Below are 27,730 nucleotides of genomic sequence, written 5' to 3'. Positions count from 1 at the left end.
TATCCGAACACAAACAATCAAAGCGTTTAGAATGCATCAACCAATTCAGAGTAACAATGGGAAAATGTGACAACTTCAAAATAAGATTAGAATCTAAAAGTGGTAGGACCCCATATTCAGCTGATGCCAGATTGTTCTCCAGAAATTTGCTCACACCTCTACACGAAAACTGATGTTGTAGTCAGAGTCCGGAGGCATATAAATAAACAGAAACAAATATAAAATAGAGACCAATATACTCGATGAAAATGTCTCGCTTTATAACATACGTTTGATTTGTGACATCATTACCTAATTGCATCAAAACAGATCAACGTATGCATGTGTTCAAAGAGAGCAAAGTTTTTCCACCTGTTCAATCAAAATAGAAATTTAGGATGAAAATTTTTTAGAGAATGTGTAACTTCTACTATCTACACAAAAAAATAACATTAATAATATAAAATATATACAATTAAATTTCTGACAGTTTGTTTTCTTTTTTAACTGAACAAATGATAATAAAAACAATGAAAATGATTAATACCTGTCACAAATCAATAGATCGATACTATTATAAACTAAGTTTAGAGTAGCAAAAAGACATGGATAGCATTGCATGACAAAAAAAGCCATTCAAATTTACCACTATGAATATTGTACTAGCAGCATTTTGCATCCGAGGTTAAACCCTATAGACAAACTACTCATAGCCTCACAATTCTTTATATCTCCTTTATTCGAGAATCTCAATAATGAGGAAAAAAACGTGATAATTCCCTTCAATGTTAATTTTTAAATAAACTTACCCCCACATTCCTTTTTTTAACTCCACCATAGTCCACTGGTGTCGGGTAACTATATTTAAATAGGGAGCATTCAGTTTGAAAAGTAATTTTATTTAATACCACAGTTTGCTTCCTGTGAGAGTTTTCCCTCGGATTGGATTTTGTTATTGTGAAAACAAATGACAGATAAAACTCGTGAGTTATAGCAAACTTAGAAGATGAAAGTTGGCTTTCTTTTATGACCACAGTTTCATTCCTGTACAAGATGAGTTCCCTCGTAGACTAAATGTTACATTTATGAAAATAATACCAGATTAGAGATTTAAAAAAACAAAAACTTATTCCATACAGATTAGGATATATGCAGAGAGAGCCACAGAGTTTATCATACTTTGCAGATAAGAGTAGTGATACCCAAGTTCATCCAATGTCAAAGCCCATGCACAAGAGGGTACGGGTAAACAAAAATTGCAAAGTAACCCCATACCTGGTTTGTTCGATGTGCACTTGAAAGACAAGAAAGATGATGCCAATGGCAGCCATTCCATGTAGCTTGATCTCCTCGTTATGAAAAAATTAAGTCAATGCCACAAAGGGAAGGACCATCTATGGGCCACAAGGTGAGACCAAAGGACGAAAAGATGATGCCAATGGCATCCCATTCCATGAAGCTCGATCTCCTGATTATAAACTAATTTAAGTCAATGCTAGAAAGGGAAGAACCATCTACGTGCCACCAAGTGAAACCAAATTGAGGACCATAATCTTGGATAAAAACTATTCCAAGATGTTCGTGTGTGTTGGATAAAAGCTATTCCTGGATGTCAATATGTGTTGTTCGACTAGATGATCATAGTTGGATGGATGGGCAATAGCCATTGTCCACTCATTCAAGGTAATGTTAATATATGAAGGGACAATACTTTCTCAAGGTAACAGATGTATGAGGCGTCACAAAGATGCTAATTTTCAATTCCAACCCCTCAAGGAGGCTATTGAGTGTTAGTGTAAATAATTATTATTTACACTTTACTTAAGTTTACTTATAGGATAAATGCATTATTTTATTATTTATTAGGTTAGAAACCTAAGAGTTTGCATACTCATATGAGTTGTCTTGTCGACAACACAGGAGTAAGCAACTCTAATTTAGCACATGGTGTCTACAACACTAGAATATGCATAATCAACTGAGTTGTCATGTTGAGAACACAGTTGTTCACACTCTTAATTAAGCACATGTGGTCTACGACATAATTTTACATAACACACCTTTGTAGGCTTATCCTCTCATCATCGCACTAACTCCTGTGCTTAATGGAGGATAATCCACTCCTGGTGGACATGTGCTTAGTTGTGAGGCTTATCATATTGCTAACTCCTAAACATTCTAGAGGCCTTTATATACAAGCACTCCTAGTGTACTATAACATCAATTGAATATCATATTGTTATTCTGATCATACAGAGTTGGTCTATTTTGAGCTAGTTATTGTGCTTCTTGGTCTTGGGTGATTTTGCCCTAAGGCAAATTCTTACATTGAGGAGGTTGGACCACAAAATGTGTTACAAATAATAACAGATGCAACAGGCAGCAGAGCTACAAGGAAACTCATCGAGGCAGCTTATATACAAATCTGGTGGACTCCATGTTGATCACAGCCACGCACATAGTTCTAGTCATGATTTGCAAACTATAGTAGGAGTGATGCCAAGTACTTTTTTTAGCATTGTTGCTCGTGCATGAGCAGATAAGGGGGAACTAAAGTTGCAAAGTAACCCCATAGTCGATTTGTTCAATGGCCAACTGAAGGATGAGATAGAGGACCATGTTGTCAAGTTCTTTGCCATAGGCTGGAGAAGGGATGCAGTATAGTCATGGTTTGGTGGAGAGACATTAACAATATCATGGTAAACATTGAACAAAAGAACCCATACTTAAGGTAGTTTGGTTGTACAAGGCATCAACACTGCCGATTTTCAGTTCCAAGTTCTCAAGGAGGCTACTAAGGAGGTTGGGCCACGAAATGTGGTCCGAAGAGAAATAGCTGCAAAACATGTTTGCAAAGCTGCAGGCTGCCTGTACACATGGTGGACTCTATACTGTGTGCATGGCATGAACAATGCACTCAGGAACATATGGAGGATTGGATGCATCAGAGCAATGGTTAGTGATGCTAGATAAGTGCAGATAAACAAAGCAATGATTACTGAGACTAGAGATGTACAAATGTTTATCTACAACAACACACTTCACGTGTACTCTTTAAGAGCCTCTCTATGGAATTCTTGAACGCTGTTGAACTCAGATGTGCATCATCATATTTAATTCCATTGGAAAGATTGGTCGAGTTGCAAGCTTCATTACAAGTCATGGTTATGTTAGAAAAATGGAACCGTGCACATGCCATAGCTATTCAAAGAAGAGTGATGTGTTTTGCAGTGATACCACAGACATAGTCTACATCATTGCTCCAGTTTTGCAAGCAATAAGATACGAGTATAGGTCTGCACCCAACCTTAAACAGTTGTATACGTGCATTGATCCTATGTTTGACCAGATGTAAGTTCTGCAACAAGAGCCCACATTAGCTTTCTACAAAGAGCATTCAGCAGGTTGTGCAAGAAGAACCCGCAAATGGAAGAGGGTCAACACTACCTTGCACATTGTTGCCTATGCATTAAATCCTAAGTGTTATGTGAAAAGACTCCACATTAGCTTTCTATAATGAGCATGCATCCCATATGGGAGAGGATCAATTCACCCTTGCACTGAATTGTAAGTGGTACAAGACTAAGCCTAGTAGAGTTGAACCAATCCAAGATATTGAGGTGATGGCACGGTTCTTTATGTGCTTTTGATGCTAGCTTGATCCTGGACCAAATTTGTGATTATCATTTCAAGTTTCTAATTCTTCAGCTGTTGAGAGCAATTGGTCTACCTATAGCTTCAGTCATTCCTTAAGAGGAACAGAATAGACTCTAGGACAGTAGAGAAGCTTAATAGTACTTTGTGTCTCATTGACTGCAACATGCCAGCACTCTTGTGTAGATAAACACTCCAACAGCATGATGGGATGTAAAGTCAGAGGAGCCAACTCAGATTGATGAAGATGCTGTGACTTCAAAAGCAGAGCTTTTTGATGATAGTGTTGTGAATCTTGACCATGAGGAGGGGAATCCGGATCACTAGTGATGAGAAATTGGGGATTGATTAGAGGCCTCCCTTCACTACATTTTGACATTTGCTACTTATTTTGATAGCACGCCACTCATTATAGTCATGTATTTTTTATATTTCCGCTTGGTCAAATGTTATTTAGTGTTTAGTATTTGCAATTTTGCAAGTTTGCCAAAGTTTCATCTATTAATAGTTTTTCAAGTGCCAAACGTATATCAGGGCTGGTTTTGCCAATACCAGGTGTGACAAGACAATGTCATATGATTGGTGTCCTTGATTCAGATTCCTTAATTGTAGATAAAAATATGGACCATTCAAGGAATCTACTCAGTAGGACTCAATGTGTCCCACACGGTCCAGAGTGAAACAAATTAATCATGATACGAACACAAACACTTTGCCACGTTCAAGAAGTCAAGACTAAAAGTTAAGAAATTTGTGACTTGATTCTAGGATTTCAGAAAAAGGTCAAACTACTATCAAAGGAAATGTATTAGTACTATCTCCAACAGTGATCCCCAATTAACAATCAACTTCAGCTTAAATAGTCAGATATTCACTCTTCCCTTGTATAGCAGAGCTAATATCTATAGCCAAGACAAAGGGCATAAAGAACAGATTGATGATAGTTTGAAAGAAAGTTCCTTTAATCCTAGTCACCCTGAAGAATCAAGATTAATTGGCAATGTCCTGTATCCCAAATCGATACACATGGCAAGAACAAATATCAGTAAGACTGATCTTGTTGCGGGATATGCAGAGGCAATGGCAGAAAAAGGGTTCAGTTGGTCAACACAAGTTTGACCATCAAACACACTTTCTAAATATCTTGACCAATCTTGATAAAGCTTCAGTAGAAATAAGGAAGACAACGATAGAGGAATGGCAAGTTGGATTAACAGCCATTTCAGCACAAAACAATCCTCAAGGGATCATATTTACAGTCAACAGAGGATTTATAGGAAAGCTGGCCAAGATGGTGGAACTCCATGGATGAAATGTGGCATATTGTTGCAGAAATATTGAAGATACTAGGTGAGACATTGATGAAGAATAAATTCATTGGTGACATGGCAAACTTGCAGCAAGTCATGTTCTAATGTCAATTGATAGATACTTTAAATTCCTATGCAAATTATTATAATTCATCAAACATGCAGCCTAAGTTACAAAAGATATATTTATGAACAGCAAGGTCACCGGGAGACGTGGAGACTTCAAGGTCTCCGGTACTGGTACTGGTACCGGTACAGCAATTTTTCAAATAGGAGACCAGGGTACTTGGAGACAGCAATTTTTTTATTTTTATTTTTTTAATAGTTTAAAGAGTCTAATGCTAAAAGTAGATAGAAAATTTGAAAATAGTAAATACTGTAAGACTAAAAGACTAAAGTAAATAATAATAGTAATGTCACATTAAAAATTAAAATAGTAGCAGATATAATAATACTTTCTCACAAACATAAATATCTTGGAAGTTCAATCGGATATTTGTAAACATAAATATCTATAGAAATATCACAACATAAATATCTACATTTTTAATTTAAAAATTTAAATATTTTTGGTTGTTCTTAGTGGTTTTAATTATTTCTCAAATATTTCTAATTATTGTTGGTTCAATTGGAATTTAGAATAAAAGTATTTTTTTAAAAGTGTTTCTAATGTTTTTAAAGTTATTAAGAAAAATAATTTTTTTAAGTGTTTCTAATGTTTTTAAAGTTATTAATTTATTAAATAAAATATTTTAAACGATTTAATCATTTAAATTGTCGGTGGTCTTAATTTTTGCATTAAAAACATTTAAATGAAGGTTAAAATATATAAAATTATTTAATATTATATTTTACATTTATATTTTATCAAGAGACTTCGGGGAAACTTCACTTTTTGGATTAGGAGACGGGGAGACTTAAGGAGACTTCATCATGAAGTCTCCAACCTTTTTTGAGGTCTCCGGAGACACGAAAAGTCTCTGAGACGTGACTTTTAGGAGGGAAACGGGTCTCCCCATAACCATGCTGAACAGTTTTCCTGGCTTGGAATTTAGTCAGCAGATCGCAAACAGGGGACTTTTTGCAGCAAATCTCATTTTCGTAAGCTTTGTAAAAGTGTAAAGTATTGTAAGCACTAACAAGTTGATTTGCAGGTAAGCCAGTGGAAAGCATGATCTCAAAAGAATGGTAGATATTTGGTAACAAAAGCCATCTAGGCCACTGATCGTTTATTTTGGATGCAATATTCTACATGTTCAATTTGCAGGAAGCAGCGTAAGAATAAAATACACAGCAAGAAGTATTCTCTAAATATTCTAAACGGGGTAAGTGCAGAGCTCCCAAAAGATACTGCCTGGAGCACTCTTCATTGAAGCACAAATACCAAGCTATGGTGCAACATTATAGAAGCCAAGTTGTCCAAAAAGAAGAACTCGAGGACAAAATAATTTGACTAAGCAGTTGAGGCTTAAGGGTTCAGAATGAGCCCTTTAGCCTGGGGAGCCTGATGATGGACATGTAGATGATACAATCATCGACTCATCTATAAAAGCAGAGTCGGATTTGTCTGACATCTCAGATGATTCAAATGTTGAAATTCAAGATGTTCATTACCATTACATTACCTATTTGCCTAAAGCTAACCTTTGTTTGGTTAATCTGATTCAGCAGATGAAGAGTTCAATTCAGGATTGCCACATAAGCTCATCCAAACACTTTTAACTCTGCCATGCTCCTGTGATTCCTAACACTTTGTATGCTTTGATAGAAACATTCAGATGTTTCTAAGGCTGACCTTGTGGAATAGCCAAACCAATGAAATGAATTACATAAACTGAGGCAGACTTAATCAAAAACAATGTTACCCCAGTACTGGGGTATATCGAGACGGCGGGACGACGGAACAAGTTTGCAGGATGGGGGAAAATGAGCCTCATTTTCGGGATGGCGGGGGATGGTGGCAAGGAGGAGTGTTGTATAGTATATACATATAGAACTTGAAATGCTTGTTATGAAATGATGTTTCAGCAGAACATATCAGATCAAAATACTTGAACATAGCCAGATTGCAACATGAACTAGAACCACTGAACATTCAATATAATAACATATTACATACCCAATAGTAACATTAAAAAAGCCATAAGTCAAATAGAAATCCAAGTCCCCATACTAGCAGCAGCATGGTAGTACTTGGGTACGTGAGTACCCGGTGCAAGTCCCCATGTAACACTGATTAAAAAGAATCATTAGGAACGTCCAAGTAAGTATTCTTTTCCTAAAGGAGTCAACTAACAAGGGAAGGCTACTTAATTTAGAGCAATTACAACAAGTTATCAACAAATTGTTCGAGGAAAATCTCTTCCATAAAAAGAATAAAGCCTCATTTGTAGAAGACATGTATGAAAAACTAAGAAATGGGTTGATTAATGAAATTAGCAGAAATATAATGGAACTCAGAACTGACCTAGTATAGTGGTAGTACTACTTAAATGGTAAAGCTGAGCAAAAGGTAGAAATATAGAAATATGCACTTGCATTCATGCAGAAGAGATACTTGCAATAATTATTGAATATTCCCAATACTCTCTCTAATATAAACATACGATGGAGAATTTGTATGATGTTTTCTTTCGAATATAGAGAAACACATTGCAAGCAAGTAGGACGATCAACCTTTCCTGATGAAGAGGCCCAAGTACACCAACCTAAGATGGATGTTATGATTGTAGACCGTGGGGCTTTGTGAGCCCCTGGGCTTGAGATACCATAAAGTTTGCCACCCCAAAGATAAATGATATGCTCGTGGTCTAAAAGGCTGTGTACCCAAAGATAAATGATATGCTTGTGGTCTAAAAGGCTGTGTGTGCCATTAAACTTGAGGTCCTTAACCTTGAGGTCAGATCAAGCATGCCGCGATTGGGGACTAAGCCCCATGGGCTAGGAGGCTTATTAGTGCTCCTGGGATTGATCAAAGAGCATGAAGCACCTCCAAAATGACCTGGTGAATGGAAGGTTGGCCCACCTTCCATACTTTCACAGTACAAGATGACCAACCTTATGTCGGCACTTTATAAACATTTCAACAAATTCCTATTGAGACTACTATTCAATTTCAATCTGAACAGTGTTTACAGATACCAGAGTGTTTGATAATTATTAGCATAATAGATAATAGTATATAGCCTATGCCTTAATGTAAATTCCCACTTACTAATACTGTGTGCAGGACATACACAAGGTTTCCTAATACTGTGTGCAGGACATACACAAGGTTTTCTCCCATAGAAGGCATTTCAAACAATAAACTTGTAGTCTTAAACATTCTCTATTTCTTTTTCTGATTAATTTTGTGATTTAAGTCAAAATATAGTAATATCCCCAATAAAGACATTACAACATTAAATTTGATCCGGTATTCATAGGAGACCCATTGCAATGCACTGCAGTTGAAACTCAATCTTTGAATCAGAGAAGAGCATACATTATAAAAGCCTAATGAGAAATTTACACATCAGCAAGTTCAAAGACAGAAGCATATGCAGCAAAGTTTCCCAGCAGCGATGTTAAGTAGTAGATGAACTCCAAGTAACAGAGAAAGAAGAGCTCAAGACAACAGACCATCGGATCAGTCTGTTGTGATAAGAAACATGAGGAATGTAAACAACCCACAATAGAAGCAGCAGCTGAGAAATTTCCATTTCATAAGCCTAATCCAACAACTAAGAACTCAAATTGCAGAGGATCTGGGATTGGATTTCAAGACCCCACAACGCAAAGCAGGGCAACAGAAATGACTATAAAGAAAGAAAAAGAGTGTTAGAAAGTTGTGGGCAAGACTCCATATAAGTTCAGAAGAAAAATAGTTGTGTGACATCCCACCCAACCCATCCTAGCACTTCTGACATTTTTACTAGGATTATGTTAGTGATGCATTATTTTGATACTTTGAGATTCCATGGACATTGATATTTTGAATATTTAGATTATGTGATGATTTAATGTGATGTTACTTAGGACATGCTTTTATATATTTTGGCTTATGATCTATATGTCATGATGATATTATTTTGATACATCCACAGTTGTATTTTGATTATTTACACTATGATTGCCGTATGATGTTAATTACTCATGTTCTAGCATACTTAAGTATTTGGCTTACAATTCATATGTCATGATAATTAATGACAAGAACTGGACATTTGTATTTACATGTGATTTTCCCACATTGGTGTATATATGGATTGACTCTATTGTAGGGATAAGAAGAAATGATCTTGATCTATGGTATTGAATGAAAAATATGTAATGTTAAGTTATGTGATTTATTTCTAGATATTGCAGATAAGAATTTACATATTGATATTTTATTATGGATATTAGAATTTATGAGTATGATGCTTATGTTACCATGTACATTGATTTTATGCATACCTCACATAGGACTACTAATATTTTTCATGAGTAAGTAGTATAACCATGGACTCTATGGAGAACCTTTGCTAGGTGATATGTTGTGAAATCCCTTGTGAAGCCAAGCTCAACCCTAATGAGGGACATAACCTAATGTAATTGTAATTTTCTTTGTAAAATTTTATTGGAATGAAATGTGTAAATTGTTCAATGTAATTGTGTATATCCATGTTGAAAGTGGTGTCAATTGACACGTGTATTGTGGTGTGGCATGCCACATGTATTGGGTAGGTAGCAGAGTGACCCTTGAGTAACCATATAGGGATCCTGTGTGAGATTTCTTGTTTAGAGAGCCAACAAGATTACCCTATCACCCAATTTCGTAAGTCAACACTTGGATTTTTGGAGGGTAAAAAGTGACTTCGGGGGTAGAGTAGGCTAAAATTTGATTCTACCCACGGGTGTACTATGGATTGGGGTGCATTTCTAGGCCATTTGAACTTCCCTAAGACCAATTAAGACCTTTCCAAAATGTTGTGTAGAAATTTCTGAAAGAATGGAAGGAGATTCTATTATTTTCTTGTTTCATTTCTTACATACATTATCAAAAAAAAAAAATATAGGAATCTAGCATTCTCTTGAGAATTAAATTATGCAATTAAGTTTAAGTTTTAAGGAGACTTAATTACAGCAGCAACAAATGAGAAAGGTACCAGCAATCATTTAAGAAGCTTCCAAGCAATATAACAAGCTTGCCAAAGAAGAAGTCACGGACAAAGAACCTAAACCCTCAATGGCTCATGAACTACACAAATTGCTAGATGTAGTACGATATGAGATCACACTAAGTCGTCAAGAATCCATTTGGTAAATCTAATGACCTCTACTTTAGTAATGACATCTAACTCGATATATATTATCATGATCACCCTATAGGCATTAAGTGATATGAGATCCCTGCATTAGATTCAGGTGCAGAGTCGACATTAGCTAAATGGAACTTCTTTCCATCTAAATCTGAGAACCTCCACAAATACAAGCTTTTGATGGCAAGGTGATCATTTCCCAATACAAAGCCAAAGGCACAATGGAGTTTTTAACTTCAAATCATACAACTATAAAACAAACAATTGTGACAAGATCACAGACCAAAATAACCTAAGAAGGCATTACTGAATCACTTATGATGCAAAATCAATACAACTTAAGAACAAATTTAGGTTTCCAAGCATTCATGTATATGGCCTAGTGGCCAAGTTGTAATACAACCAATCAAGCAACCAAACAGTGATGGATCTTGTTGGAATCATTGTTGTCATTACACCGAAAGCTCGAGTTGTCAATGAACATCACAACAGCCAGAGAGAAGGATCCACAAGAGGCAGATAAGCACATGTCACAAATCCATTGGTCTATGTTGAACAGTACCTTCACCTAGAGGGGATGGAGGCACCAACCTCCCAATAATTCCCCCCTCAGCATGACCCGAGGGATTTGAACCCATAACTCAGCACTCTAATACCACTTGTAAGAATCATAGTTGTCATTACACCAAAAGCTGGAGCTATCAATAAACATCACAATAGCCAGAGATAAGGATCCACAGGAGGCGGTTAAGCACATATCACAAATCCATCAGTCTATGCTGAACAGTACCTTCACCTAGAGGGGACAGAGGCACCAACCTCCTAGCAAATCTCCCATGCAACTCACTAAAATGAAGATCCCTTGAATCACGTCAACCAGAAAATTATCAAGTGTGCTTCTAAATAGATCAGTGGCCAAAAGAGGACAACTAATATTGAGTGGGAGATTGTTTGGTGCGGAGCTTGATAAGTCTCCAAGTGGGAGATTGTTGATATTGTGGTGACCGATCATGTAGTGAGTTTTGATGTTGTGGCGACTGCTTTTTCGAGAAAAGAAAACCAACATTGTAAAAATCCTAAATGGTCAATTTTAGAAGTTGCCCTAAAACATTGTTATAGGCGACTGAGATGCATAATGCATTGTACTGTTGGGGTACGTTTTTGATGGATAATAGAAAGGTTGAAGGTTGTGTAGGTGGATGTAGCCCAAGTTTTGGGGTGAACCACATTAAATCTGTGGTGTTATCTATGTTCATTTTGTATTCTTCTTTTGTTTCTGCATATAAATGTTTATTCTTATATTGTTCCGAATGTGTCAAACCGTAGCAGATACAATTCAAGGAAGATGAAGAAACACAGAGCTCACTATTTTAACCTTAGTTAAACGAGCCTAAAGGATGTGAAAAAGACAAAGCTAAAATATTGAGGAAAAGCACAGAGGCCAAGAATTGTGGACAATGTCCTTGAGTATTGTGCAGGTGACAAAAAGCCAGAATTGATTCAAACAGATGATTAGAAGGATCTTGGAAAAAATAGAAGCCATGCTTGGCTACTACAAAGACACGGTATGTTCATGCAAATACAGATCAAAGAAGATGAAGAGTCAGAGCCCAAAACTTGGCCCAGTGGCACATTATAAAGATATAGCTATAATATTTAAGGAAAGTCAATTAAAGAATCAAAATCAAAATTCAGTTGTGAAGCCATGTATGTGCATAAACACTATGAAAAAGAAAAGTGGACACTGGTTTGTAGTTAAGCATAACCTTTAGAAAATTGCATACCACCCAATCCCCAAAAAAAATTATATGGAAAAAAAACTAAGGCAGATTCAGAGAAGAAGATCAATGCAAGAATCTACATCAGTAGAAAGTTTCTGCCTTCTAGATTAACAACTGCCCCAATTATCTTTAAATCCTTTGTGAACATGATTTTCAAGCATGCAATAAATGTACAATCCCATTTACAGATGACATACTAGTCTTCAGCAAATGTAAATTGCTAAAGAATTTTATTTACGTACACAAGACCATAAGGGAAAACAAATCAAAAAACCTGTCATTTTCATGTTCTCATCGATGTCAACTATTCTGTAATGAATATTTAAAAGTTGATGTAGACCGCCCTTCTTCAAGTTGTTTTCTTACTACTCACGAAGATCTCGATAGGGAACACATTCGAAAAAAAAAGTGTCATTTTGTTTCAACACAACCTTAAACATAGAAAACACCTTCCCTTTCTTTGCAAACCTTCTTGGGAACTGTCCATCTACCTATCTCGGACCACAGATGATGAGATCCATGTCTCAATTTACCTTTGATTGCCACTCGTAAGTAGTCTTTATTCTCATTACTCGGAGTAAGATTGAACTCTTTCATATGGTGGATTTTTTCTCCCCATTTGCTTTGTTTGCATGGCAGCAGTAAATTTTTTCCACACAAGTCTTTTTATCTATTAATTGTTGTTGGGACATTTTCATGTCAATGTTTCATTTATTCAACCATTCTTGTTCTACATCATCCATGTCTTCCTTCTACAAACTAATCTCTCATCAACCACTAACTTGGGACAATGTTGTTTATCCATATTTACGACTTTGTTCAAATAGCTTATAACAAACGGATAACAATTAAAGCTTCCAATGGGAACATACCTACACTTCATCCAAGAGGAACTCGTATGGAACTATTGATTTAATTTCAAGGCTAATTAGACTTCATCCAAGAGAAACTCATATGGAACTGTTGATTTAACTTCAAGGCTAATTAGTAGTGCTAATATGTTTTTGTATTCTTTCAATTGTTTTCCATTTGTGGTTAGAAAGGCTACTCACCCAAAGTTTATCAATAAGGTGTCTAAGAATGATGCAATTATCGAAGGTCGAGTGTTTTGTTCCAAACCTAATGTTAGGATTAAACCTCAGATAGAAATAACAATTGCATGCAAATAAAAACAATAACAGAAAATAATAGATCACACAGAAAATAACATAACACACCAAGATTTAACGAGGTTCACCCAATTCTTGGACTACGTCCACCAAACAGCAAGTCCAATATTTTTACGATCTAGTGATTACAACATGATTACAATCCATAATCCCTTACAGCTCAATATCGCCACAAGAACCAATTTTCGCATCATGCCTTATGAAACAATCCCTAGCCCTAAGCCCTTTTATACAAATATTTTTGCCACTTTAGGGTTATAATTAGTTACAACATGTCGGAAATAAATTGGCAAATAAATAATAGCCAATTAGCAAATAGTAGCCCAAAAAAAAAATTGGGACGATGCCTTGAACCCCAAAGAATACATGAAATATGTACAATACTTCCTTGATCAGTCACCCCAAACTAGCACCTAGGCTACAAAAAGCAACTTGACCACAATCGTGTGGTAGTTAAAAAGATTATTAAGATCGCCACTTTTGTGGAGTGGTATAACCATGCTAGTAGTCCATTATGTTGGAAAATTGTATCGACATAATTGAATTTTTTTTGGATATGAGGAGCAAGTATTTGCATTCCTCACTTCAATTATTCATCTTGCAACCCATTAATATCTTTCACTTTCATACTTGCTAGGTTCTTTATACATTGGTTAATATCTTCCACTGGAAAGAGTTTGGAAGAAGTGTTAATTCTTCACCACAAACTAACACCTAGGCTGCCCTTTCGCTTTCTTTGCCTAACTATTGACTTCAAGCTCCATCATGCTCCCAAATAATTTAGCAAGAAGCAACTTGACCACAATCGTGTGGTAGTTAAAAAGATTATTAAGATCACCACTTTTGTGGAGTGGTGTAACCATGCTAGTAGCCCATCAACATGACCACAATTTGTGTGGTAGTTAAAAAGATTATTAAGATCGCCACTTTTGTGGAGTGGTCTAACCATGCTAGTAGTCCATTATGTTGGAAAACCGCATTGATCGACATAATTGAATTTTTTTTGGATATGAGGAGCAAGTAATTGCATTCCTCACTTCAATTATTCATCTTGCAACCCATTAATATCTTTCAGTTTAGTACTTGCTAGGTTCTTTATACATTGGTTAATATCTTCCACCGAAAAGAGTTTGGAAGAAGTGTTAATTCTAGGCGAACTCATTTTGTCTTGTTTCAACTCAATAGAAGTTTCGCATAATCGCGCCATTGATTATTTGTGATAATATTTTATGATTGTTTTCTCTTTTGTAGAAGTTCTCTCCAAATTCCCTTATCGAAATGACATAGATGTCCTTTTTAGATTTTATCAGCTTCTCGTATATTATTTGTCTCTTCTTATTTGATTCATTCTCTTTGATTGTTCTTTTTCCTAGGTTCTTTATACATTAATTAATATCTTCCACCAGAATAGTTTCACATAATCACACCATTAATTATTTGTGATAAAGTTTTTTGCTTGTTTTCTCCTTTGTGGAAGTTCTCTCCAGATTCCCTTAGCATCATGTTTGCCCAAACACATTAGCTCTTCTCTTATTAAAATGACATAGATTTCCTTTTTATATTTTATCAACTTCTCATATATTATTTGTCTCTTCTTGTTTGATTCAATCTCTTTGATTGTTCTTTTTGCTGCATACAATGGGTTAGCAACATAGTAACACGGGGACGTGTGCCCCCTCTTTTTGCCCCATGCACCGAGAACAAGGACACATCACAGACTTTGGGACTCTGTTCCCCAGATTCTATCGACGCCACCAGATTAGAGCACCTCCACCTAGTATGGGGAGACGTCATGGTGTTAACTATTTGTTGATTTGACCATTTATGTTCAATGTTTGATGTTCCAATTCAATGCAATGTTCAGGTATTCACTCTTCTACATCTTTATATCTTATATTGCACTACGTCTTTTCATAGCTAGCATTTTAAGTACCATATGTATAGTATATACAACCGCCACCGTCCGCTATGGTCCCCAAATTAAGGCCCCTCTGTCCCCTTGTCCCAAAGACTTGTCGCCTCATTCCGCCGTACCCTAGGGTGGTGTAAGTATAGTCAGAAGGGAAAGTGTTGTTGACACCTTTCTTGAGCCAAAATTCTTTGCATTAATGGGAGAAGTGGGCTGCAGCAGAATGTTAGAATCATCTTTTGCTATTTGAAGATGATGATACAAAGCAGCCACAAATGACACTTGATTTTCTTGATCCATGATGATTTTTCCTGGAGAAAGAATTTTCTTATGCAAGAGACCATCATCCATGTTTTTTGAATTATAGTTGGAGGTTTCCAAATTTCAAAAAAATTGGCATGTGCAAATATTTCAGCTCAAAAAGACAAGAGTCCAATATTTAAATCCAACAATCCAAAAGTAGAATCTTGAGAACACGGAACGTAGTCCACAACACTTTGTCCATTGTAGGTTTTACTACTAATACATCTAGAACACAGCCAACTTGTCATACCATTACGTATAAGCAAAACATTTAGGCTACAAAAACATTGTCTTCTAACCAAAGTGGACTCACATCTCTCTCCTTGTTCTCCACCTGAATAACCTGATTATTTTTGGCTCTTGCATTTAAAGCTACCTACCAAAACTCTCTCTCCCAAAGCACTAAAGTTGGATGTCTTTTTTAATGTTGCATAAGGATGTTCATTGTTATAGACTTTTTTTTTTAGAACTAACTTTTTTAGGGCAATGTAACAAACAGCCAGCCCAATTGCAACATTGCTATCAGCTAATTTCAAATTATAAAGTGTGCTTCTTTGGATCCTCTTTATCAAATTAAAATTGCAATCACCCCATGTCTTCTATCTATTTCTTACCCTTTATTCAATACTGAGATTTTATTCTAACCTTTAAATTCTGAGACTTTTCAACCCTCGTGTTCACATGTTTCTGTACAAATAATGATGTCTTTCCCTTCTGCTATGGGCTCCAATCCTTGTCCTCTTCTCCACAAGAAACCTTTACAATTCATTTTACCATATGAAAGTACGCTCACCGTACCGCAAATCCCAATTCATTGTGTGGAAGTCTTTGACTAATTTGACCTTTGTTATTCTTTCCTCAACTCTTCTCATTTTGTCAATGTCAATTCCTTTTTTAAATAAAATTGCATGCCTAAATCTGTTGTTCTTCATCTTCCATCCAATCCTATTTCACTGTTGAATAATGCTTGTCCACTTCAACTAATCCCTAACAAAAACTCTTGCTAAGATGCCAGCCTCTTTCTCTCTCCCCGAAATCCTTCAATCCTCTAATTATGAAATTTACATCCTTATCTTGGTTGTCTTCTCTTAATTTTGTTTCTTGGTTTGTTTCTCCATGATTAATTTTTGCTCATTTAAAAAAGGATAACTCCCAATTAGGGCCCAAAATTTCATTACCTCTATTTAATCCCTAGAAATTGTTTTCTTTCATCTAATGTTCTCCATTATAGATTGGATTTCTTCCATTTGTTTTGTGATACTAATCTCTAATGACTTTGAACTCTCCTCTGTTTATCTACTTCTGTATAACTCTTGTATTATAGCAAGAAGCTCTTGTCCTCCTTTCCATAGTATTCTATAATTTTATGACTTCCTCTAAGCATCTTGTTTTCTTCTTCCACATTCTTATGAACTTATATGATTTCTTATAGTCGAGATTCCATAAGTTGCTCTGTTTCTATATATTCTACCTACTCTTTCGACAACACCAATTAATTCACATATAACTCATAGGACCATAAAAGCGGAGGGGTAGGACTATATATGCCTATGCAATCATAGTATTATTAGTCCATTTTCTTCTTGCCAGAATTAGATATGGTGGTTCTAGTTTGCTCTATTTAGCCTCCTAAATTGAGAAGACCTCCTTCTTCTATCTTTCATTCTCATATTATTCTAATTGACCATTTGGAGCATGAGATTGTTAAAGTAGTATTATCACTATTTCTAGCTATTTTTGAGAGGGTCTTAAATTTTGGATGTTTCAACTTGTAAATCTGCCTACAAAATTGACTCCATTATACTACTATGCATTTACGAAGATTGGCCTTTCCTTTATGAGTGACCCTTTAACCCCATTAACTTTTGCCACCCAAAGCCAAAACTCCAAGGCATGAATGTACAACTATTTCTACATTAGGATAAGCTTATGGGAACCCATTTTTAGTCAAGAATGTGTGACTCCCAAACTTCATTACCCCGTTCTACACATAAACCCCTGGGTTTACATGCCAGAACCATTTGTAGTTGGTCACAAATTTACTTTAGAAATATTATTTATTAACACTTGGGTTTTTCCTAATAGAAAAGGCAGTTTTGTGGTTGACATACCTAGTGTCATGGTTAAAAGATTTGATAGTTTTCCTTGTTGAATAATTAGAATATGTTGAGACTTGTTTAAGAATGTACAGTTATTAAAAACATAAATTGTTCATAGCCAAGGAAGAAAACCTTGAAAAAATGTCCCTATGAAAAGCCCTTGAAAACCTCTCTCCTATACAAAAATCTCCAAAAAAATTGTCTCCATCTTTGCTCTATGAAAAATCTAAGAAAAATTGTCTATATCTCCTCACTTATAAAAAAAGAAGCATTATTAAAAGCCCTTGAAAATTTTTCTACACTACAAAAATCTCTGAGAAAATTATCAAAAAAATTTAGAAAAATTGTCTATATCTTCTCACTTATAAAAAAGAAGCATCTTTGTTTGCAACGACCCAAGGTCTTCACAAGAACTCTAGCACATATTGAACAATTGTGCTCTTCAAAAACCTATGTAACAATAATCTACTTCTAGGACCATCAAAAATGTTAAATTGTAGTGAGTGGGATTTATCAAAATTCAACAAGCTACTCTAGATAAGATTAATAAATTAATGTCCAATAGGAGACCACAAAAGGGTCTACGGGACTAAAAGCTTACAACCAACAGGACAACAAATGACAAGAGCATCAAAAAGTGTCAGGAAAAGAGTAAACTATAAACATGAAAGAAAGCAGAAGAGAAGAAGACCAAAGAGGCAAGGACTAGGGGTCCTTCCTCAGTGGAAAGAAGTCCAACGACAGAGGGTATAGACTAGGGCAGCCAAGTGCCCTAGCCTGTCTCTAAGAACAGCTAGAGGAGTGATGTTGTCGAGTGTACCCACTGTGGGGTCTGACAGACCTGGAGTGAAAAATGGTTGGGGTACTCAGAAGCCGAACAGTAGGCAAAGGTGAGAAGAAGGTCGTAATAAGCTCAGTGATGCGAGAAAAGGAGGTGCAGAGTGTTATCGCAGACCTGTGACACCTCCCAGAGGTAAAGCATGAGGTACCACTGAGCTGTGTAACTAGAAAAAGTGGTGAGGGACCGGCACTCTCTAGACAAACAGTAGAATCTCCCTTTAATCTCATAGTATATGGGGCACTAGAAAATGAAGTGGTTCTCCATTTCCACCTCAATCAATGTGCATAAACAGCACGTCCAGTCCTCTCTATCAAGGTGGTGATCAATCTAAATCCAAAGCCTGTAATGCCTGCAGTATTTATTTTTCTTTGACCTGCAGCATTTATTTTTCTTAGACCAAACTTCTCAGACCTGCAGCATTTCCTCTAACGATAATCACTAAGCACTGGATTGAATGATAAGATGAAAGAAGATTCGATCAATATAAACACAAAACAGAATCATGATCCAGACCGGCTGCATCTATTTTTCTCAAACCTGCAGCATCTATTTTTCTTAGACCTGCAGCATTTTCTCTAACAATGGAAAAAAATAAAGCATTGCCACTCCATCAGAAAGTTGAGAAACAATGGAAACTCAAACAATACCTTAATTTTGTTGTCTTTTGTGATGACTTAGTCACCAACAATTTTGACTGGCAAAACGTGCTTTTTCTCGCAGGATTTTCAAAAAAAAAATGTTGCATTTTTATAAAAAAAATGTGTAAGCGATCTATTCAGCATTTTATTCATTTGCATGTGTAACTCATAGAATATCGCCATTTAGGCAATATATCTCAGTGCTTTTCATCTATGTGCTATATAACTATTTGAAATTTGATATCAGCATGACAAAGCATTGTGGAAGGAATGATTTACCAAAAACCTCTTCAAACAATTTCTTGTTGAGTGTTTGTGAACATGCCACATTGCATACATGACAAAGTGGAGGATGACATAAATACTATTAATTTTGATATTTTATTTTAAGAACAAGACTCGAATTCAGACTTGATCTAAATGTCGATAAGTACGAGGTAGAGCAATAGCATATCTAACAGTCATTGATTTTCAAATTTTCTTCAAGTTGCCAGTTTTCAATTGTATCTTTGCAATCTTCTGTTGTAAAGTCATATTAACACATTGAAAACAATGAACTCTCAATTGTACGTAAACACATGAATTCTCGATTCATTTTCTGTTACAAAATATATTTATATGATGAAGATGTTGAATACTTATTCCTATATGTTTTAAATTTTCCCTTATTTAAATTTTAAACTGCCATCCCTTATGGAAATTAGCATTTGGAATATATCTGTATCAGACATTCCTATTGTATCTGAAACAGACATTGCTCTAATACACTATATGTATACATTTTGTGAGCTGATGCTTCTTGTATTGGGTATCAGCAAAGTTCATTAGGTTTGCTGGGTATCAAATAAGCTTGTGAAGCTTTGTAATTACTACGAGCATTCAATAAAAGGATCTACTTTTTGAGTGTGGTTGGCTTTTTCCCTCAAGTAGGAGGGTTTTCCCAGGGTAAATAAATGTGTCAATCTGTTATTTGTGTTCTTAGATTTCTGGTTCTCAAATACTTTTAACATTTTCAAGCCCTTGTGTTGATTGTTGCCCACCACTATTGCTTGCTCCTCAAGGACATCAAAATGAAGTTATATGTAAAATGTGGTTGAAGATGGAAAGAATATGACAACGAACATCGAAAACCACCATGGGTCTTGAATCTTTGTTGCAAGCGAACTGATGGCAACAATCTCTTGCAATCAATTGTCACACTTTGCCACTAATTTCCTCACCTTGTAGAGACTAAAAACGCCCAAAACTTAAATTGCATGTTTGTGAATAAAAGTTACTTCAAGAGCTCTAATTGCAAGGTTAAAGCAAAGAGGGTTTTGAAACCTATTTTATATGACAAATTTGCCAAAAGCCCATGGAGATAACCAACATAAGTGTTTAAACTCCAATTCCTATTTATTATTATTTTCTAAGATTATAATTTGCTGATTTTGTGATTTTGTGATTTTTTGAAATTTTGCAGCAGCTGAGAAAGTTTGGTTTTGTCCCTAACTAGCTATTAGTACAAGGCTTTCAAGAATTCTTTTAATTTAATGAAACCACATTTTCCAATATTAAGCTAATTTCTGTTCTATTAAAACCTCAAATTTACCAAAATACCATGATTTACAACTAGTACTAGGCTACCTGTGAAAATTTGAAAGAATTTAACAATTGTGGTAGCTATTAATACAAGGCTTTCAAGAATTCTTTTAATTTAATGAAACCACATTTTCCAATATTTGAATAAAAATTCATGCCGACCATTAGAAGCTATTTTCTGTTCTATTACCAATATACCATGATTTACAACCTAGTACTAGGCTACCTGTGAAAATTTGAAAAATTTAACAATTATGCTACCCTCCTTTCATATCAACTAACAATTTAAACACACAAACAAGAAGTTTACCACCCAATGGCTCGACGTAGTTCCAACATAGTCAAATATCACTTTGGAGCCCGAAACTGGAGCAACCATGACCTGTGATGTATTAAATGAGTATAAATTTTTTTTAAATCATAAAAAGAGGCAAATACAAACAGTAAATAGTCTTGAGTAAGAAGATTACCAATGCAGTGGCACCACATAATAGCTTCAACATTGTCAAAGATCCAGTTTAACCAGGTATTTAAGCAAACACTACCTGATAGATGACAAGATCGTCAATTAGCAATAGCATTCAACGAGGCAATTGCAAACAGTAAAGCCCCACACCAATTAGATGTTCAATCAAACTCATATTTCCACAGAAAATACTACTAAATAAAATCCACAGAGACCTAACACCAAAAAGAAAACCCCGAAAGATAAACAAATTAATGTTGACAAAAAGCCTATCACAACAGCAGTTACAAATCTAAACAAGGCAAACGCAAACAGTAAAGCCCCACATCAATTAGATGTTCGATCAAATTCATATTTCCTACAAGTCCTCTATAGAAAATACTACTAAATAAAATCCACAAAGAGACCTAACACCAAAAACAAAACCCAAAAAGATTAACAACCACTGTTGCAAAACACAACAGCAATTACAAATCTGATACTACATTAAACCCATTTTCAATTGGCTATGACTCTAATCAATGAGGAACCTGCAACGATCACGATCCTGCAAGATAAAGCCAAATGACTCTCCTCAATGGGAAGCAAGTCAAAAAGCAATTGCAAACAGTAAACAGCTCAAAATTAAGATTTCATATGACGAAGAATTTAAACATTTTTATAGCATTTCTGATAATTGTATAATTCCCTACATACTGTAAACAATACTAGAAATGAGTTTATAACATATTTATGATATGAACAAAATTACATTAATATCAAATCAACATTTAACTTGGAAGCTTTCTGAACTAAAAGAAATAACATAGATAGAGACATTGAAATGATGTGGAGCAAAATACACCTTCAAAGCTAGTATAATCAAAAACATAATAGGGGCTAAGAGGTACCAGTGCCATGGTGAACACTGAAATGAAGATAATGTGCAGAAATGCTTCCTATACTAATCTATGAGGGGGGAGAGAGCAACAAAATCTAAATATAATTTTACGAAAGAAACGGCACAGTATAGTCACTTGCCATAACAAAATGATAGACCTTGGGGAAACTGTTTGAAAGAAAATCAGGCACAATATCAATTACGATCCAACAATCCAAGAAAGATGCCCTAACAAGGGACCTCTTCAACATTTCAATCTAGAGTTATACAAGCAACATAATACATAAATATAGAGAAAATGAAACCACTAAAGAAGAATTACAAATCCATGAGCTAATACTACCTAAAAGTAGCACACGTATCCTGGAATCAAATACCGAAAGCCCAAATCCCAAGAGAAGTCCTAAAAGAACCTGTTGTAACATGTCACTATCATCTTCCCAACTTTAGCACTCCAATTGTCATATCCAGCCCCTCAAAAGACACAATGTATTATAGTTATAATTGTTGGGGAGTGTCCAACATAACTGCTCACAATTCGTGACATGGTCTAACAACCTCCTGTAAGATCCTCAATTGGAATGGTGTACCTACTTCCTAAAGGTATGCATCTTTTGGGATAAACACCCATCTTAACTCCCTTCAAAAGATATCAGAGTGGAATCAAAATTTCCAATTCCCTCAAGTAAGACTAAGGGGGAGATTGTTGGTAAGCATCCAAAATATCCCCTCAAGATACGTGAAATGGTCTAACCACCTCCTATGAGATCCTTAACTAGGCTTAACTGGGATGAGAGCAATTCTTGGACAATGCATCTTTTGGGAGAAGCAGCCAAATCTACTCCGTTCAATAATGGCATGTTATATGTTGATGAATACCCTTGGACCATTTCCACTTGATAACTCTTTTGTACATTATTTATGTTCTTGCTTTCTTGCAATTGGAACTAACTTCCAAAGGCCATTTTGTCTAATTCCATCAACAACTGCAACTCACAGCTCTCACATGCATCATTTATTTTCATACATTCTTGAATGGTAAACTAATTTCCACAAGCCTAGCTTTTAACCCGAGAACACGACTAAGATCAATTTTCAAATTGAAGATCTAAAAAACTGATGGCCTAACTTTTGACTCAAGGACACAACTAAGATCGCATTTTAAATTGAAGATCTCTACAAGCTCCATGACACCATTACCAACTTTGGTTGATCAATGCTTGTTTCAATAATTTGAAAGGCTAAAAAATGACATCTATAGCCTAAAAATCACATTTGAGAGTTGCAAGATTGGCATTTCCAAAAACATCCAAATATATATGGGCTTTGATATCAAGCCTTTTAGATAACTAACAAACTTGAATTTTGAAATTTTAATGAAATTTTTAACTTATCTTGTACGACTTGAACAAAAAGCAAGTCAACCCTTTAATAGAACTCGATTTTAGACACCAAACAGAGCTAACTTTTACAACATGAGCAAAGCACAAGTGGATTTTTAATCTCCCTCACAAAGACAATGACTTGTTGAAAATCTCAAAATTATATAGCCATAGTAATATAAAGACGTGTCCCCCCACATTTTTGCCCCATGTCTCAGAGAAGGGGACTCAGTCTCCCTATCCCTAGCGAGGGCACTAGAGTACGCCACCTTCGTCTAGGATGGGGGGGGCGACCCAATCGAAACTATTTGACAATTCGACTATTTATGTTCAATGTTTGATGCTCCAATTCAATGCAATGTTCAAGTATTTACTCTTTTACATCTTTATCTCTTATATTGCAATACATATTTTCATAACTAGCATTTTAAGTACCATATGTATAGTATATACAATCCCCATGTCTGCCGACATCCACAAATTAAGGCCCCTCTAATCCCCCATACCAAAGCCTTGTCTGCCCTATATATGTCCAATAACTCCAAATCATCTTAGAGAAAGTATATACCATCGAATTACTTAGTTTCTTGATTCAAGCTATAATCCATCAATCAAACACAGAATACCATTGAATAATAGTTGCTTCTTGTAATTATTGGATGATTAATCATGGTTTTTCTTCTTCTTTGTATTGGTTGGGAGTTTGATAATGTTTTCAACGATAATCTTTAGCAACAATTTACTCAAATCACCTGGATCTCCCAGTTTGTGCACATCTCAACAAAGCATAAAAAGGACCTTCAACACTAGCAATAACCTTCAACTCTAGCCAAGTCTCAACAATCTAAAACATCATTAATCACTTGATCGGATGGTCCAACTCTAATGCATAGAAGTATGTTCACAAAAGCTACAAGTTGAAATAGATCATGAAAGTGGCAAAAACATGATCACATCATTTAAAACGTACACAACAAGTCGCGGGTCACTCACTATATAAACATTTTAAAACATTTGAGCCCTAAAATAAATTTCCAACTACTAGATTGTTGACTCTCTTTTTCCAACCCATTTCAACATGTTTCAAGTACCCACTCTTAGTACTGTAATTAAGAAAAAGTGGCAATAGGTACATGAAACATCTACCCTTGCAAGATCTACTAAGCACTTTATAATCCTCAAAATTCTCTCCTAACAAATTTTCGATGTCAATTGATGCTAACGCACCTCATCACTTTTCAACAATTTTTCTCCCAACCATCATTGAGGGTCAACTACCACCCAAATTAAAATTCAAAACATACAAACATGATACATCATTCTCTACATTAAAGAAACAAATCCTTGACCATTACAAATAAACCAGTTGTAATGTCTTTTCCTTACTAGTATTTTTCAATTATGTTTAGGGAATCACCATTTCCACCTTATCTAAACCTTTGTACAATAATTTCAAAACATGTTGGCATCTTTTCCACCAATTATGATTCAAGCTAATCCTTTTAGACAATAATTTTGAGAACCATTTAAAACAGCATTCTATCCCTTGCACCACAAAAAAGTATTTCAACATCTAGATTTGCAAGCCACACCTCTCTCAACATATACCATATAATCATCTTTAAGATTTGCAATGCCCAATTACCACACACAAATATCTCCAAAAATCTACCCCAACACATATTGGTCACTTGAGATAATCTTATGCCTTGCTCATCATCTATGTAAAATAGTCTTTAATTCTGTTTTCCAAGAGAGCATCCTTAATTGGGTCCTTTCTACAACCCCTGTTAGCAATTGAGGACTTCTTTTTTAATTCCTATTTACTCCCCCAAACTGTCTTGAACATGCATGGCCATTTAAATTACTTATTTCTTCGTTAGTTACTAACTCTTCTGCAGGTTGTCATCCAATTTCCAATATCAACAAAGATTGTTCAATTCCCAGTATCACGTCATTGGTTAAAACAGTCCATCTTCAAATTACTTGACCTTTCTGATGTCCATCTCCAACCCCCTATGGCAATATAATTTAACTGAATTTATCTTAATAATTCCCAGTCTTGCACAGCTAAGACCCCAATGAAACATTTCATCTTGATGACCTATCATAAACTTGACCAGCCACATAATAGAGCATATATACGATTCCAGTGGATCTTGGGCTTAATAATGCTAAACAGAAAACATATAATATTTATTAAAAATCTGTATTATTGATAAATCTGTTGCAATCACATATATTTTTAAAGCAAAACTAGTAGACTTCTACTACTAGGGAAGGCCAAGAATGAATTGATTTTCCAAACCTATTTGTTCTGCAGCTAGGTTTGCAAAAAAAATGGTGGCTTGCAAAATAAAAGGTTTCGAATAATGGTTTAGAAACAGAATAACATTTAACTGACCTCTTCTAAGAAGAATTAAAAAAATGAACCTTGACAACCTGAGAAAAACTATGTAACCAAAGACAACAAACAAAACATCATGGAGACATAACAAGTTTGTAACTCAAAAATATGAAGTGTAAAAGCCTATATACAACTATGTTGATCAGGTTTTTAATTGATATTACCAGCTATCTCAAACACAGAGAACATTCAACCTCGCCAAATGGGAGCAGTTCAGAGAACTTTCATTGTATACAAGAAAATTTGCAAAAATTAATTTAAGTGCTGTGTAAAGTCCTATTTGTATAATAGATAGTATTGTTTTTATTATAGATAGTACTATTTCTGCATTAAAGAGTTCTGAACACAATTTCACAAAACCAGAATTTATATTCAATGAAATAGTTTTGAATTAAAAGGTTATCATAAGCACTTACTTGGCCAATTCTGAAACTTGTCTATGCTGCTCTGCAATCCATCTGAGTTGCAGCACCATTCTCTGTCACTTGTCTTCATTTAGTTGTCATAAGTTCTGAAAGTTAAGAACTCATTTAAAAGTGGAATGCATTTAGAAATGTTGCCTTTTTCACTTGTCCTCGGAGAATGTTAACCCAATAATAAGCCAGTCTAGCGTGCCCTCTATTATCTAGAAGATCTGAAGCATGTTTTAACTACACAGTAAATAATAAAAAGCAGCATCTAAGATAGCTAGCATCTAAAAAAAAGAGCATTAATCAATGCATATATAATTCCATCCTGCAGTCTGCATCTTCAGACTACTTCTTAGTCAAGTCAAAGAAGTTTGTAGTCTGATATTAGATAATTCATAGCAAAGCTTTCCTTTTCAATCATTTTGAAGGCATTATGCATCCAAGCATAGAAGTATAAGCTCAAAGTCTGTGCCTGATCTTCATCCACTGTTTCTGTTGCCTTTCTTACTGCACTAACCCTAAAATTAAGTTTATGTGCACAGGAATAAATTCTGTTACACGTATCATACTGACAGATTGAATTAATTCAAGCAGCCATTCTAATAACTTCTTCCACGTAAATAAAAAATGACCTGAATAATTTTGTTTATCACCAACCTTCGACTCACCTAGTCATTGTGACCACCAATTAAATATATTGCACTTTAAAAATTGGTTCCACAAAAGATGCAAGATTCACTTGATAATAGATAATAATAACATAACCAAAATCTATTCTTTTAATATAAAGATTGGATGTTTCTGATGAGCACACCCTCTCTAATGATGAAACTTATGGATTATATATATTATAGTTCCACAAGCAACTCAAATATGGCTTCTCTAGAGAAAATAAGTTATGCAAGCATGAACCAAAGATACAATAAAATAGTGTCACACTGATATAGACAAACAAATAATAAAAACCCCACACCACTCCAACATGATTGGTTGTAACTATTTGCTGTATGACATTTGTTCCACCTGCTGAAACCCTCATTTGAATAATAACCAATTATGCCTACTTTCAACCATCTCTTATCTCTTTGTAGCCGAGCAACTCCACTGCAAGAACATCCACCACACTGACTCAGCAATTATCATCTGAAGACTGAAATCTTCACAACCATTGTTCTCTAACAATATACAAAATACTAGAATGGTAATCAGATAACATGCACAGTACATTTTCATCCCAGTTCCTACCATGAGATTCCTTTGTGCTTAGCTCAACTCTTTTTGAAGGTATATAAACCTCAAAAATCACTAATATTCTTAGTATGACCAATCATGCAATTACACCTTGTATTGTCTGCATTGATCTACAGTGTTCTTTGAGAACCGTAATACCAAAATATGAAGTCCCCTTATTTTGCACCAATAGCATGTTTTAATATATGAAGCTCCCTTGTTTTGCTCCCAGATTATCTTCCAAATTTGTAGAATTACCTAGTAATTAGTGCTTTAAACATCTAATAATTGTCAATCAATTTAACCTAATTAATTATGACATGAAAAGCACAAAGAAAAAGCATTTTGTTTTAGCCATACAAGGATTTTTTTCTCATCAAATATTTCCCTGCATGACAATCTCCAGCCT

The 27,730-nt window shown here is 35.2% G+C and overlaps 1 long non-coding RNA gene across 5 annotated transcripts; it reads right to left on the bottom strand.

Moving 5' to 3' along the window:
• On the bottom strand, positions 1-26,314 carry LOC149549507 (uncharacterized). 5 transcript variants are annotated; one of them, XR_016354107.1, is made up of 5 exons: positions 26,098-26,314; positions 21,017-21,091; positions 20,857-20,928; positions 292-351; positions 1-169 (listed from the first exon to the last, which is right to left on the bottom strand). It is a non-coding gene; the product is annotated as an uncharacterized LOC149549507 (long non-coding RNA). The 5 variants fall into 5 exon arrangements; XR_016354106.1 differs by having other exon boundaries at positions 1-158; XR_016354105.1 differs by having other exon boundaries at positions 20,857-20,912.
• Between the last annotated feature and the right edge of the window lie 1,416 nt (positions 26,315-27,730).

Source organism: Cupressus sempervirens, chromosome 7, assembly GCF_028749045.1.
Source record: "Cupressus sempervirens isolate cs-2001-9-10 chromosome 7, ASM2874904v1, whole genome shotgun sequence".
In the NCBI taxonomy this organism is placed as follows: Eukaryota; Viridiplantae; Streptophyta; class Pinopsida; order Cupressales; family Cupressaceae; genus Cupressus; species Cupressus sempervirens.
The sequence above is the reverse complement of the archived record's forward strand: the minus strand, read 5'-3'. Positions and strand labels throughout refer to the sequence as shown.